We start from the raw sequence: 16,123 nt of genomic DNA on the forward strand, positions 1-16,123 counted from the left end.
CACATAGTTATCAAATGTGGATGTGAATCCCAGCTCCACCACTGACTGGTGTTGTGACTTTTGGAAAATTAATTCAACATTGTAACCTAAGTTAACTCATCTATAAAATGAGAATACATACCTATTATGAATTGAATTATGTCCCCCAACAAAAAAAGGATATATTTGAAGTCTTGACCTCACTACCTCAAAAAATTACCTTATTTGGAAATAGAGTCATTTATAGAAGTAATCAACTTACAGTGAAGTCTTATTGGAGTAGCATGGGCCCCTCATCCAATATAACTGGTGGCCTGACAAAAAGGACACCATATGAAAAGGCACAGACACAGAGAGAATACCTCGTGAAGATGAAGGCAGAGATTAGAGGACACATCTACAGGTCAAGGAGTGCCAAAAATTGCCCCAAACCCCACCAGAGGCCAGGAAAGAGGAATGAAATGGATTCACCATCACAGCTCTCAGAAGGTACCAGCCCTGCTGACACCTTGTTCTTGGACTTCCAGCCTCCAGAACTGAGAAAATAAATTTCTGTTATGCAAGCCACCCAGTTTGTGGTGCTTGGTTATGTCAGCCCAAAGGAAATTAATACACTACTCAAAAAGGTGATTGTGAGATTTAAATAAAATGATTCGTAAAGCACTGGACATAGGATAAGCCCTGAAAAAATTACTATTAATAATAATGATGTTGGGATATTTATGGATTGGTAGATTATGCAACAATTATACTTGATTTACTCATTTCCATTTTTGGAAATTTAGATATCAAAATATCCTGGTGGTAAGATAGTAGACAAGGCAGGAATTACAAAGGAGATAAATCTCATGCCAGTGTGTGCTAATTGTTTGAATCCCCTGTAAAGGGTTTGGCAGGACAGGAGGTTGGAACACTTAGCTAAATTGAAGTTTGGGGATTATCTGTGAATTTAAAGTATCCATGCCAAATTGAAGTTTGGGGATTATCTGTGAATTTAAAGTATCCATGCCATTTGGCCCCTATTAGCACAAGTAATTGAGAGGAAAATCTTGCCAATTATGCTTTTCCATAAGGTTTAATGTGGACTTCAATATTTAAGTAATTCATTAGCAGGCTTAAATGGTGCCATGGAACAACGTTAAATGACATAAGAGGTAGTCTGTGACCTTCATTTTAGAGATGAGCAAATTGAGGACCATAGAGGTTACAATGAACTCAAGGTTATACAGTTTACACTGGAAAAGCTGACACTAGAATCCTCGTCTCCTAATTTCCTGTTAAAAACTGAGTGTGCCTTTCAGGATTTTGTGCTATTTTCAGAATTCTGTGGAGCTTTTGTAATTGTCAGATCCCCAATTCTAAAGATGTGGAATCTTAAGACCAAGGCTGGGAGAGCTCAGATCCAGAGAGAAGCAAGTGACGCTGTAACATTTTCAATAAATAACTTTCAAAAATTGCATTTGGGGAAGGGAGCAGTAGTAAGGACAGAGGGCAAGGACTTTTACGCTAAAATTATAAGCTTATAACACATTTAGAGAAATCTTTTTGCATTGTTTAGAAGATCCATTAAATATGGCCTGGCAGGACCTTTCTAGGACAAGTGATTAAAGCCCTAAATGGTATTTAGAAATGTGGCTACCTCAGATTGAAGTCATTTACATTACATTATAAAACACGTGGGACACTTTGGCCATCAAGATCACTAGGATGGCTGAACTTTGGACCTCCACATGATTTTGCAAATACAGAGTGCACTTATAACCTGACGACCAGCTAACCCCACTTAAATTAAAGCAAGCTGCCCTCCTTCATCTCTGGGGTGCTCGGCTTTTAAGCAGACCTTGTGGGAAGAATTATTAGACTTTTAGTACAACAAACTTTGTTTCATTGTTTGCTTTTTTCACCTTGGTTTATTATTTTATATTTCCAGTCTTTATGGGACATTTCCATGTTGCCTGCCCTGAGGATAGCAGTCCTGTAATTGAGGGGCCCCGTTCAGAATCTATTCCAGAGAGAATCATTTAGTTTCATTTTGCGACTTCATAGCCTAGAACCAGAACTTTTCAAAAGACACTCAATAACACCAATGCAGGGACCCCTCTGGACAACATATCAATTTGTATTATGAAGTGAATTATGGCTGTACCCAACAGAGCTGGTATAGTTAAGCGTCTGTCAGTGTTTCCATTATATTTTGAGGGCTTCTCACTTGGTTGCAAAAATGCCCTTCAGGCTGAAGCATACAAGTCCAGCCTAGGAAGAGAGTGTTCTCTTTGTTTAGTTTTACCATTTAACAACATTAGCTCTCTTTTGTGTTTGCTTATATATGTTTTATAATGAAGAAAAGTCTGTTTTTCTAAACCAACATGGCTGGCAGAGTGATGATGGTTTCAATGGGGTGAGCTCATGGTGCTAAATGTCTCATATCTGGGTGTGAGCCACATTGTTCTCTGTGCAGGATGCCAAGGCTCCAAAAATGAGGGTTCCTGTGGGTGCAAATGCCCTCCCCAAATTAAAAATTTATTGATTGGGCCTCTAAATGTTAAATCCAGAGATCTGCACTTATATCCTAGATGGAATAAGACTATATTTTGTTTAGTGTTTTCTATCCTCTCCTTTCCATGCCCCATCTTTACTTGAATCCCTTAAATTCTTGCCCATCATCCAAAGCCTTGCTCAAGTTTCCTAATTTCTGAGAAGACTTCTCTGAGTCCCTCAAATAGATTCAGGGATTCTTTCCTGAAGCCACTTTGCACCTAACACCTAGCTTCAATATAATGATGGTTATATGATGCTATTTGTGTACCTGTTTCTTTATTAGACTGCACAAACTGAGGACAGGATATGTCCTGTTTATTAGCAGAGTGCTAGACGTACTAAATATAATCTGTAAATATTGTTTGCATGATGAATCAATGAATGAATGGTTGAATGACATAAGTGTTCTATGAAATAAGAATAGTAACAAGGACACTTAAGAATGAAAAATAATTTCTGAAAAGTAAGGACTGTCTTTAACATAATTTCTTACTTCTAGTTTTCAACTTTCCAGAGGGTACAAATTCTCATATGCCCCATGACGAAGAATCCCCCAGAATATTGAATGACTTGTATATTCTTACAAGAAGAGATATATGCAACAGGATTTGTTGAGAAAAATCACTGAACAAGGAGCTAGGAGATGAAGTGTTTGTTCTGACTTTGTCACTGACTCTGTGACCCTCTTCAAGTTACTTAATAGCTCAGTGATTCAATCTCTCTGCAAATGGTGATAAATAATAGCAGTTCTTGTCTGTTTCTCAGGGATGTTTGGGGGAAAATGTATTAGCACATCTGAGACAGTTTAAAGAAAAAACCTAAACTTCATGTATTATACAAATTAAATAGTTATATTGATATTGCATACTATGTACTAAATAATTTATTGCAGACAAGACTATTTTGGTGAAATCGCATTAACCTAATCAAAAAATATAATTGGAATATTTGATTCTTCCATTCATCATGAGCATTTGGACTACATCCATTCTATAATGTAATAGAATGAAAAGTAGATTGTTCAATACTTTCCGCATCTGGGGGTGGTCCATGTGATTATCATGATGGATAAGCTGTCATGTTCTACCTGAATCACCAAACACATTTTCAAGGAGAGGAGCTACCAAGAATTACAGATGCTTTTTACAACAAAAAGATTGGAAGAAATGATTTTTTTTTAATTACAGGTTTGCAAACAGGTTAAACATTGAGGGTTATAAAGCTTCCAGTGTTTCTCAAAGTATAGTCCATGAATCATATGGCTCAGTATAATCTGGAACATTATAACCTGCAGATTCCCAGACCTCATTCTAGACTTAAAGAATAAGGAGATTTGGGGTGAGATCCACTAATCTGCATGTTAGACAAGACTTCATGATGCTTCCTATAAAGACACTCAGGTTTGAGAACCACTATAAGAGCTTACATCCTTTGGTGCAGGAAGCAAATGAAGATAGTACAGACTGCAGAAGATAGGAGCAAGAAACCAAACTTTGCTATGTAGCAATGGGTGATAAACTCTCCTTCCCCCTTTAAATTCACTGAGTATGTTATCTTTTGCAGAATTCATGATGGAATTAGAAATTAATATTCTAATTCTACCTTAGGGGGAAAAAAAGATTTTGAGAAAATTGGGGCAGACTGAACTAAAAAGAGAGGAAGAAGGAATTGACAGCTCCAGTTTGCTGTATGTTACCAGGGTTCAAGGGTAGTTTGTGTTTCTGGGGAAAAAGAGGACAACGTAAACTCCTTTATTGTTTCTTCTGTGCCTCCTGGAGGCAAGTCAAACTGCTTCAGTTTCACAATCATTTTGATATTTTTTAAAGGTTTATCCTTCTAGCAACTATCAAGACAAATTGGGTAAAAATATCAAACAAGGTTTGATGGTAATGTGTCTCTATTATGAAATGGATACAGCTTTACTGTTTTGTTTCTGTTGGTAAGACAGTACATAGTCATGTAGAAAATTTCATCAATTATAGAAAAGAATTCAGAGGCAAATGAAAAACACCTGAAGTTCTGATACAGAATGGCAATTACTGTTCTCGTTTTGGTGAAAATTCTTCTAGAGCTATATACCCACTGTAGAATATGATATTATTTATACAAATTATACCTATAATTAAATTTACATATATTTACATACATAAATATAAATATATGCTTATACATAATTTTATATTATATTTTTACATGTTGTCTTGTAATTTGCTTTTTGATGTCAATGACACTTAAAAATATCTCATAATTATGAATACCTGTAGTATCAAGTGGAAAATACTTAGACCTGGGTTAGAGCTGCTGTCAGCTGTTTCATCTCCTTCATTCATGTCTTAAAGTATTCCCCCTCATAAAACCTCTGCATTCCTCTTATTTTCAGATGAGTGATTCTTTGGAACTTCTTTCTTCCCTCAACACCTCTCTGTCCTAACCTCTACTCTAAACTACTTTAGTCATAAAAATTACAGCAGGCCCTCAGTATCTGCAAGTTCCACATCCACAGATTCAACCAAACGTGGATTGTGTACTATTGTTTACAATATGGTGGAGGGCTGAATAAAGGATTTGAGCATCTGCAGATTTTGGTATCTGTGAGAAGTCCTGACCCAATTCCCCGTAGACACTGATGACGGCTATACATGGAAAGACAGAGATAAAGATAGGTGCTAATTGTCAGTTTTCCAGAGCACCAAAGTGTCATGTGAGATTCATCAGCATTTAAGTAATCCAAGGTCGACAGATTCTCTTTTAATCTTTTCCTATTCTGTTCACTTTTATCAGCATTTCTTAGAGAATGCTTTCTTTTTGCATGCATGTGTGAGGAAGACTGGCCTTGAGCTAACATCTGTTGTCACTTCCTCTTATTTTTGCTTGAGGAATATTGTCACTGACCTAGCTAACATCTGTGTCAATCTTCTCTATTTTATGTGGGATGCCACCACAGCATGGCTTGACTAGCCATGCTAGGTCCACACCTGGGATCTAAACCCAGGGCTACAGAAGTGGAGCATGGGAACTTAACCACTAGGTCACCAGGCCAGCTTGAGAATGCTTTCTTGAATAATTGTTCCCTTGGATGCAAAAGAGAGTTAAATGAGTTTAACATTTTATCTAAGATATGTTTAATAGTTACAGTGTTCTAAGTGAATCTTATGCATTATTTTACTGAATTCTTACAACCACCATATAAGGCGGAAGCCATTCTTGTCTATAGGAATACTGAGGAAAACTAAATCTTAAAGATGGTAAGTAGAATGTCCACACAATTTATCAGAGTGGACCAGGTGAGGGGTGAAGGAATGGGGGGCAACTACGTAATGGGTACAGGGTACCTTTTAAGGTGATGAAATGTTTTGGAACTAGATAGAGGTTGTGAATATATTGCTAATGTACCAAGCACCACTGAAATGTTCACTTTAAATGGTTAATTTTATTTTATGTGAGTTTTACCTCAATTAAAACATCGTAGTGGAACAGGGAATCAAATGCAGCCTGACCCCACTACACCCCTAAACACACGCTCATAACCATTAGGAAATACTGCCTCTCGTGTGGCTACGTTGGCTCCAAATTTTTCTAATAACTTTTTACTACAGAAATTTTCAATATGTTTATCGTGCTGATAAACATGGAAATGTCCCTTAGGGTGATGTGGTATACGGAGGAGTGGTAAATAGCGTTTCTCAAATTGCATTTTCCATGGCACCCATTTTACCTGGCGCATTTCTACAAGAAGGTGTTTCATAAAACACCTTTATGGAATCAGTGTTTTCTTCAAAGCTCTAGAAAGAATGTTTATTACAGAATTATTTTCACTTGAATGATCTACTTAGTACCTTTGCAAAACTTCACAGGAATTCACGCAATATAATAAAGTCAGGGCAGTTTACTGGAATTCCCTTTAGGATCATTTCCTTACCACTTGTTCATAATGGAAAGAGTAAAAGTGCAAAGGAAACTAAGCAATTACATCTTTTATATCCTATTTGAAAATATTTAATATTTACTTTTTAGTTAAGTTTCATGCAAATAGTAGCTCTGCCATGTGCACATAAAACTATTTAAATTTTATGATAAAACAAACTACGTAGGGCTGTGTAGATTCAGCATCCTGCATTTTTAGCACGTAGCTTCTGGGCTTAAAACAGTCTTTCATAAGCAATTGAAAACACTAACTTTCTGAATTTGAAAAAAACGGCTATTTTTATATCAATTTTGTATATGGGGAGGTTTATTCAGTTATCTTTCTTCATAGAAAAGACAAACAATTCCAGGAAAGTTAAAGCAGGTGAAAATTCAGAGCAATGATTCATTACAAAATAATTATTTTCTTTTTAATCAAAACCAGCTTATAACTCAATCCTCCTATTCCCTTTTTCTATATTAGCCATTATAATTTCATAGAAAGAATGTGGGGTTTGGCGTCAGTCAAAACTGAGTTTGCCTGTCACATAATTATGAATGTGCTTTGTGGCTCCGTTTCCCCATTTAAACATGGATATTCCTACCTTGTAGAATTTTCAAAAGGAGTACATAACATATAGATGTTAACCCATCCTTCCAAAAGTATGTCTGCACCCGACCAGCCCACTCATTATAACCAGGAATTTTAACTCCTCTATTTTCTGCAAGCCATCATCATTATTTTGGCTTCAATCTCCTCCTTATACAGTCTGAAGCCATTTCCTGGATGCTCTTAATAGCACCCTACAATCACTGACCTCTTTAAGTCATAATTCTTACCACCTTGGTAATGCTTACATTTGGATAGTCCCCACTGCCATTTCCATTGGTGAACCTCCAGCATTGCTGGGGAAAAGTCTCCAAATAATCCTGATTGGGTGTATTTCATATACAACCTAATACCCTTCATCTGTATTTGAACTACTCAGCTCTCATCTCAAAAGCAAAAGTGGCAGGCAAAAAAAAAAAAAAAAAAAATATATATATATATATCACACTCCTTCACACCAGATAATTTTTCCTACTGAAAGAAAACAACACTATTTCTTTCCTTAGAAGAAAACAGACATCATTCAACGTACACTCTCTTAGCTCCATTCAATTGACTTCTGTGCATTTGTCTTAACGTTTACTTTTAGTTCTCAATTCTTATCTTATTGAGAGCAACAGGGAACCATCTATCTGCTTATATGTGAAGTCTGTGATGACCCACCTATGATGGCAGCTGATGAGGGGTGGGGAGAGGTAGAAAGAGGCCAAATCTGGCACATTAGGCTACTATATAGGAGCAGTCCTGAAGAGGTGTTCTGAAGAACCACTGAAAGCATGATTTTGGAGTATGTGGGCTCCAGGTTTGTAGAAAGCACTGAAGGCCCAAGGATAGAACACTGTGACAACCAACAGAGTGGATAGCCACTGGCCATGAGAGTTACACGTGGAGATATTGTGTTCCTCTCCTTCCCCTTCCCCAACCCAAGAAACCACATCAGGGAAGGAGGAAGGGATGTGAGAAAGGGCACTCTGGCACCTTCCCTTCATTCCCTCACTACCACTCCCTCCTACCACTCCCCCCACCCCCAGCCAACAAATTCAGAATAACACAACATCGAGTCTAGCCTGTGCCCAGGCAAGGAGAAGATCTCTGAAGCAAATAGCGAGCTGAAACTTTAAAATAATCACAACTAATTCTTAACAATAAAAATAAGACATTTTAATAACAAAAAGTGACCGAAAAGCTATGGTATCCCCAAATGTGATTAAAGAAGCAAGTACACTACTCAGTAGGAAAGTGGATTTGCCAGAACGTGGCAGTATTTCAGACTCTTTTATCAAACCAATTCTGATGATTTCTCTCACAAAATAATTTTCAAAAATAATAATTCTTGGGGGCCAGCCCCATGGTCCAGTGGTTAAGTTTGCACACTCCACTTCTGCGGACCAGGGTTTCACTTGGTCCTGGGAAAGTGAATCCATTTTGGATCCTGGGTGCAGTCCTAGCATCGCTCATCAGGCCTTGCTGAGGCAGTATCCCACATAGCAGAGCCAGAAGAACCTACAACCAGAATATACAACTAGATACTGGGAGAACTTCTTTGGGGATAAGCAAGACAAAAAACAGAAGAAGATTGGCAACAGATGTTAGCTCAGGTGTCAATCTTAAAAAAAAAAAAAGCTACATTTAAAAAAAAAATTCTTCTCCCAGTTTCCATCTTTGAGTAAGCAGGTCCCTTTCTTCTTTTGCTTAGTCATTCTATCCCTAGCCAGCTCCGCTGAGACCCTCCAGAAATAGGCACATAGACTAGGTTGGTATTCGGCCAGACTGTAGTATGATTGGCTGCCCTGGTTATTACAATATGAAAGTACTCAGGTGTCATTGGTAAATAGGTACTGACTCAAACTCCCTCTTCACCATGGCCCTTGCAGTCTTGGGGTCTCCTCCAGGAGCCCCCACAACCCAGCAACTAAAGGGTTAATGTTAGCAAAGCAGGGGAGCCTCTTGCTCCCTGTTCCCTTGAGAGGACCTAGATTTGGTTTGTACCAGCACCATATTAATTTTAAATTTTGAGCATAAACCTAGTCTGCAGTACAAAGATCAGAAAATGAGGCAGATATCTTCAAATAGTCAGTGTCTCTCTTGAATGATGAATTGTTCCTTTGCCACTGGATGCCCTCCATTGACAAACATGCTCTAGTCTTTCTATATTTTCAGATATTTCTTCCTTTTCTTCTTCCCCCACCTGGTATTGTACATTTGGCTCATGTTAAACTCCCAAATTGTCTGCTTTACTGGACTGCAATGGTTGTATCACAGATAATGGATTTGCCCTCTGAACTGAAGTTTCTTACAGTGTCTCAAGAAAGACCTCTTTAAAAAATATCTACCCTATTTCTGTGGATAATATGAGTTCTAGATTGTAGCCTGACCAAGTCCTTCCCGTCTCTCTGTGTCTATGCTATACACCAAAACATAAGTTTAGTTTCTCCACTGGAAAAATTCATGTATCTTATGAAACTACTCAAATAATGGTAGTAGTTAAGGTCTATGATAAATGAGAAAACCTTACTATATTATATACAATTTCAAGTCCAGGGAATGGAAGAGCATTTACTTATTAATGAAAAGTTTTTGAGGGTAAGGGGCCATTCTGTGTTTCAGGGAAAAATAAGGTCCTGAAGTTGTTGTCCTCCAAGATCTGCTCCAATATATACTTGACTATCACGTCCTTACAATCTTTATTTCCATCCTTGGTCTTTCCCCAGGACTTCAAGCTTATGCGTACAACTGCTTCTTGACTGTTTATCTGTCTGGACTTGCAGATAATAACTCTTCATCTTCTCCGTCAACTGCACTCAGCCATCATATGTGTATACTCAATACACTATTCATAAAAGCTCTAAGAACTCAGTTTAAAAACAAAAAATTATGAAATAGACAAATTATGTGAACAGATATTTCATTGAAGTGGACATACAGATACCACATAAGCACATGAAAAGATGTTTAAAACCATTAGTCATTAGGGAAATAAAAATTAAAACTGCAATGAGATATCACTACACACCTATCAGATTGGCTAAAATAAAAACTGTAGGTGTCATTCTGAGGCCTCTTCTCTTGGCTTGCAGGAAGCCACCATCTTGTATCCTCACCCAACTTCTTTGGGTGGGGTGTGGGGAAGGAGAGAGAGAAAGAGATCTCCGCTTCTTCTAAGACCATCAATCCTATCTGATACGGAGCCCAGCCTTATGTTCTCATTTAACGTAAAAGCTCTCTCTCTAAATACAGTGATATTGAGGGTTAGAGTTTCAACATATGGATTTGGGGAGGACACAATTCAGTCCATAGCAATTAGTTTTCTCTGCTCTGTAACAAATTACCACACATTTAGCAGCTTAAACAACATACATTTATAGTCTCACAGTTTCTGTGGGCAGGTCTAAGCATGATTTGGCTTGGTCCTTTGCAAGGCTGCAGTCAAGATATCAGGTGAGTCCAGGTTCTTATCTGGAAACTCCACTGTCAATATATCCTCTTCCAACTTGTATGAGAAAAACACTCCCAATACTTCTCACATTCACAATATTTCTGACACCAGATGTGTCGGTTTTTCACACCAAGCAATTCTCAGATACCAACTGGGAGTCCTAAAATTCAATCCTATTGAGACACTAATTAGAGTTAGTACAGATCCCACAGGTTAAGGGCTCACTCCCGTAAGACTGCCCACCCCCGCTTTCCCCACTCCCCGTTCAGACACCATTCACAAGTCCAGGTTGTTACCTGGCCTTCTAACAAACAGCTATCAATTAGATGCTCCCGTGACTCTCTCCTCAGGTTTGATCAATTTGCTAGTGTGGCTCAAAGAACTCAGGAAAACAGTCTACTTACTAGATTACTAGTTTATTACCAAGGATATTAAAGTATATGAATCAATAGAAGATGAAGAGATATATAGGATGGAGTCTGGAAGGGTCCTGAACACAGGAGCTTCTGTCCCCAAGGAGTTGAGGTGTCCCACACACTCCCAGCATGTAGATGTGTTCACCAGTTCATAAGCTCTCTGAACACTGTGTTTCGGGATTTTTATGGAGACTTCATCATATAGGCATGATCAACCATTAACTCTACCTGCAGTCTCTGCCCTCTTCCTGAAGGATGGAGGAGTGCTGAAAGCTCCAAGAACCTAATCATTGCTTGGTCTTTTTGGTGACCAACTCCCTTCCTGAAGCTATCCAGGAGCCCAGCAAGAGTCACTTCACTAAAACAAAAAGACATTCCTATCACCCAGGAAATTACAATGGTTTTAGGAGCTCTGTGCCAGGAACTGAGGGCAGAGACCTATATATATTTTATCATTTCACACAAGTATACTCAGGTTGTTGGCAGAATTTATTTTCTTATAACTGTACAACTGTTGTCCTCAACTTTGCTGGCTGCCATCCAGAGGCCACTCTCAGCTCCTAGAAGCTGCTGCAGTTTCTTGCTATGGGGCCCTTTCCATAGACCCTGTCACACCATGGCAGCTTACTTCTTCAAGGCCAGCAGGAAAGCAAGAACTAGTCTTCTAAGAAATTGTAGTCTTCCAAAATGTAATATACTCATGGGACTGCCATTCCATCACCTTTGACATATAGCATCACATAATCACAGAAGTGATATCCTATCACCTTCTCCATATTATCTTGGTTAGAAGCAAGTCAGAGGTTCTGCTCACACTCAATAGGAGGGGATCACACCAACATGTGAACATAAAGAGGCAGGACTCCTGGGAGCCACATGAGAGTGTGTTCACCACATTCATCATATAAAATGTAAAACACATATCACAGTTTTAAGAAAAAATTACATATACGCACTACATAGAGACAATCACTGTTAATCATGCTGGATGTGTTTCTTTCCATTCTTTTTTTGTGTGTTCTCCTTGAACCCTATCCCCTAACATTAGCACATTATATATACAATTATTTGAGTCTCTCTGTGTCTTTTTGTGTTTTATATAAATATATGTATAAAGTCATATTTATAAAAGAGGCATGCTACTATAATACTATTTCACAGTTGCATCTGTTTTTTAAGAACACAGTCTTCTTAATATTCAAAATCATGAATTTCAGAAACTGTAAAATATCTTATCCTAAATATTATCATAATTTATTTGACAATTTCCTTATTATTTAATCATCAAGTTGTTCCCCATTATCATATTATAAATAACACTATGATAAACACCACTACACACAAATCTTATTCCTGTACAAATCATCTTCTAAAAGTAGTTTAAATCTATACCTTTGAGAACAAAATGGGAGGATTTCACTCCCAATTTCAAATCTATACCTTTGTTACCAACATCACTGTTTTAGCTCAGATAATAGATTCCTAAGTGATTTCCCTTCTTTTATTCTTGACATCTTCCTGCTCTCATGTCTCTATATTTGACTGACATCTGACCAGTTCATCACCACTTTTCAAGATACCTGAAGCGTCAACCCCTCCAGGAAGCCACATTGATTAAATGACCTTTTCTGTATGAGACCCTCATTGACACCTCTCCATTGTAGTATGTTACCACTTCGTTTTAAAATGCTGTATTTACATGTCTTCTCCCTTCTAAGATTATAATTCCCTTGAAGTCAGAGAACATATCCTTCTTCTTTGCACCCTTAGCACCTAATGCAGTATATAACACGTGGTAATTTCTCAATAAGGGAGTTGAAGCAAACTATTGAACTAAACTATTTTATGTATGCTATGGAGGTATAATTTTTCTAAGCCATCTACATTTTCTGATGTGGTTTTCCATCCTAAAGCACACTAACAACACCTACGATTTAATGAAAGACCTTCAAAACACTCGTGCAACACAGAGACCCTTTGTACCACATGTAACTGTTTAAAAAAAGGCCTCAATATAAAAAATAATCAAGACGTTTGCAACAACCCTTCCTTCACCGAAAAGAGTGCCCACCCAAAGATAAAGACAAATATTATTGCACATGCTTACATAACCTAACACTTACAAATGTATATTCGAGTCATTCCTCTTCTATCCACAGAACGATTGAGATGATTATTAAGATTATTAAGAAGTTTAACACAAAACCCAACTCATTACAGAAATTGGAAGAAGTAAAATAATATTTATTAAATGTCTATTTTGTAATGGGTCTAAGGGGTGCTTTAGGACAATTATGTCATTTTAAGGCCCACACAATCCTTGTGATAATTATTAGTAAATTCATTTTATACCTGAGGTAACCTGCCCAGGATTCCACAGCTGGTAAGGGACAGGGTCACAGTTCAGACCCAGGAAGGTCCAATTTCAAAGCCATGGTCCTCCCACTTCCTCACACTATGAGAACACCTAAGAAAGGCTCCAGTTTTCAGTTCATTACCACAAATGTCACTCCCTGGAATATCAAGGGGAAAGAGCAATAATGACTAACAGCAGGCTCGAGGTTGGGGCTGCACATCTATGGCAAACTGAGATTACTCGCCTTGTGCTGTGTGTGATTTAGTTCCCTGCCAAATGTCATGCCAAAGCCTTGACACAACAGAGATTTGTGCCTGGAGCCATTCATTCTCTGTCTGGCAGAGCACATCGGCTGGCATATTTTCCTTGGATATTCTAAAGTCACACCAGTCTCTGTAAAGGGACTAAAAATGACTAAGACAAAAAAATACATGAAAAATAGGGTCAAGAAAAAAACTAGGAGTGTGTTTCAATTTTACATCTCAGAAAATTATCTGTATGTGCATATGAATATGCTTATAAAATGGTTTATTTTTTTCATATAAAAATAACAGGACAGAACACATATAGTATTTTTCAGCCAAATTTAAAATATGAAGATGTATATATAAGTATTTCCCCAAATATTATGTTTGCATAAAATAGAACTGACATCTATTATTACAAATGATACCATATATGTCCACATTTTTCTTACAACCACAAACCAACTTCCAGCTTTCCTTTCAATACAAAATAGCTTTATCACACAGAAAAATAAAAAGAACTGCCTCACCAATTTCTGTGTGGGGTTGGAAGGACCCCAAATCGGGTAAATAATCTGGGGAAGCTTTAGAGAAATTATAATCAGACGTTTGTGAATCCATTTCATATTTAAATTCCTCCAGAGAACTGACATCAAACCTTCTCTCAATACCTTATCCACAATCTGACTTAAATTCCTTAGGTGCTGGCTTGAGCACTTTTTCTGTTCCTACTTCCTCCACAGAGGAGTACTGGTTTTAATGTGAGATTCATTTTATCAGTCTTCACCTTTCTCCACTACGGTCCCTAAAATTCTTAGATCTTCTGGTCCTTACTCAGAATTCCCACTATATACTTCTTATTCATTGTATACATCTTTCAGCTCCCTCTTAGGATTCAAGGTTATTACAGTTCACAATCTTTATAATATCCTTTGTTCACTTTTTTTTTTTTTTACACAATAGCACTCCATTTTGAAATCATAGGCATCCTGAACTGGCCTTGTGCCCTCCCCCTCAGCTTTCATATAGTGCATTTGTATAATTCTTACTGAGCTGTGTGTGTTTCTTTTCCTGTTTGCGTCCTCTTTTTAAATTGATTTGTAGTTTTAAATTAATTTCACTATTTGGTCTCCCACAACCTAGACACTCTTAGGCAGTTCTTGACTGATAATTTAACTCACTTATGTCCCATTTCAATAATTTAATCATCAGAACCATAAAGGACTACATTAAACACTTTCCATCAACCTTAGAAGAGTTCCACTGTTTTACTTGCAAGGATGTTAGTGATAACAGTTCTCTGAATATAGGTTGTATGGATTAAGGGTTTCTGTGCCCAGGCAATGATATGTATTTGAAAATCCTATGGTCAATTCTGATGTTTTTTCACTAGTATCATATTTTGCCAGATGAAAAAGTGAATATTATATACATGAACAAGTACTATAATTCCATATATCTAAGCATGAGACAGTAATGTAATTGTTACCATACGTTTTTATACTTGCTCTTGGAGAAAATTTGTGATATATTTTAAATGTGCTTACCTTTGTCCAAGGCACATTCTGCTGTGGTCTCAGGATAGGAACCTATTGGGAAAAAATAGATGTTCATATTAATATACTTAGTGTAGTAAACAGATTGAGAAATACTGATACACAAAATTAAAATGAAAACATGGTTAAACTTCAACCATTGTTCATAATGGGTGTCTGCCCATTAATGTCAAAAAGATGTTCTCTCTTTTGTCTTTTTTGCTGAAGTTCATTAAGTAAAAAAGGACAGGATATAAATATTCTGATATACTTCTCAATCTGAGTCTCCAAAGAAAGTCTATTCCTTTGTGTCTTAAGATAAAAATTTTTTCCCAGAAAGAAATATAGAAGCAGATTTATGTTCAAAACAGGAAGATGAAGAAGCAGGTTGAATAGTTTTTCTGATAATAAAAGCCTTATAATACTTGTTTATCAAAAAGTGGTAGTGGAGAGCCAATTAAAGTTAATAGAGAGTCATTTTCACAGTAATAATGCTTCAAACTTTCAGGCAGTGAAACTAGAATGTATGTACAGATAATAGATTTAAATATGTTCAAATTAACTTCAGTACTTTAAAAATCAAAAGACGAAATAGAATCGTGTATTGCTGCACTAAAGCCCAACATTTCCATCGTTTCTATTTTATTCTTCCATTAGATGCAGTGCGACATTTCCAAATATGTTCAGAGACCCACTTGCATCAAAGCACAGAGTTAAATCTAAGAACTCTCATAGCAAATGTGATAATACTAATTACAAGAACTTCAATTAAGAATGAAAGAATCACTCACTTCATTTATATTTTTTGGCATCCTATCTGCCTGGCATTTCAGATGTGGGGAAAAACAGAAAAAATAAACTTCCTTTGTGATCTCCACTAATATGTTGGAATAAAAGTTTTACCATGAATGATAAATAGCATCCACAAAGTAGAAATATATTGAATTTTTTATTCCATACTTAAAGTTTACAAACACAAACAACTGTAACTCTAGAAGGCACCTGAGTGGATATGCTTAGTAAAGATTTGAACTATGAGTTATGGAGTTCTCACTGTTATATAGAAGTGCCCCAGGAGCTCTGGGCAGTGGGAGGAGACCAAGTC

At 37.1% G+C, this 16,123-nt stretch overlaps 1 protein-coding gene across 44 annotated transcripts in view; it reads right to left on the reverse strand.

The window, feature by feature from the left end:
* The window catches only part of PTPRD (protein tyrosine phosphatase receptor type D), a 2,083,106-nt gene that overhangs the window by 1,286,753 nt on the left and 780,230 nt on the right, over positions 1-16,123 (reverse strand). For all 44 annotated transcript variants that reach the window (XM_070248854.1, XM_070248852.1, XM_070248848.1 and 41 more), the window contains one exon: positions 15,031-15,072. The gene's annotated coding sequence lies outside the window, so the exon portion shown is untranslated. The remainder of the gene's footprint in view (positions 1-15,030; positions 15,073-16,123) is intronic.

The sequence above is a fragment of the Equus caballus genome, chromosome 23 (assembly GCF_041296265.1).
Source record: "Equus caballus isolate H_3958 breed thoroughbred chromosome 23, TB-T2T, whole genome shotgun sequence".
Taxonomy (NCBI): Eukaryota; Metazoa; Chordata; class Mammalia; order Perissodactyla; family Equidae; genus Equus; species Equus caballus.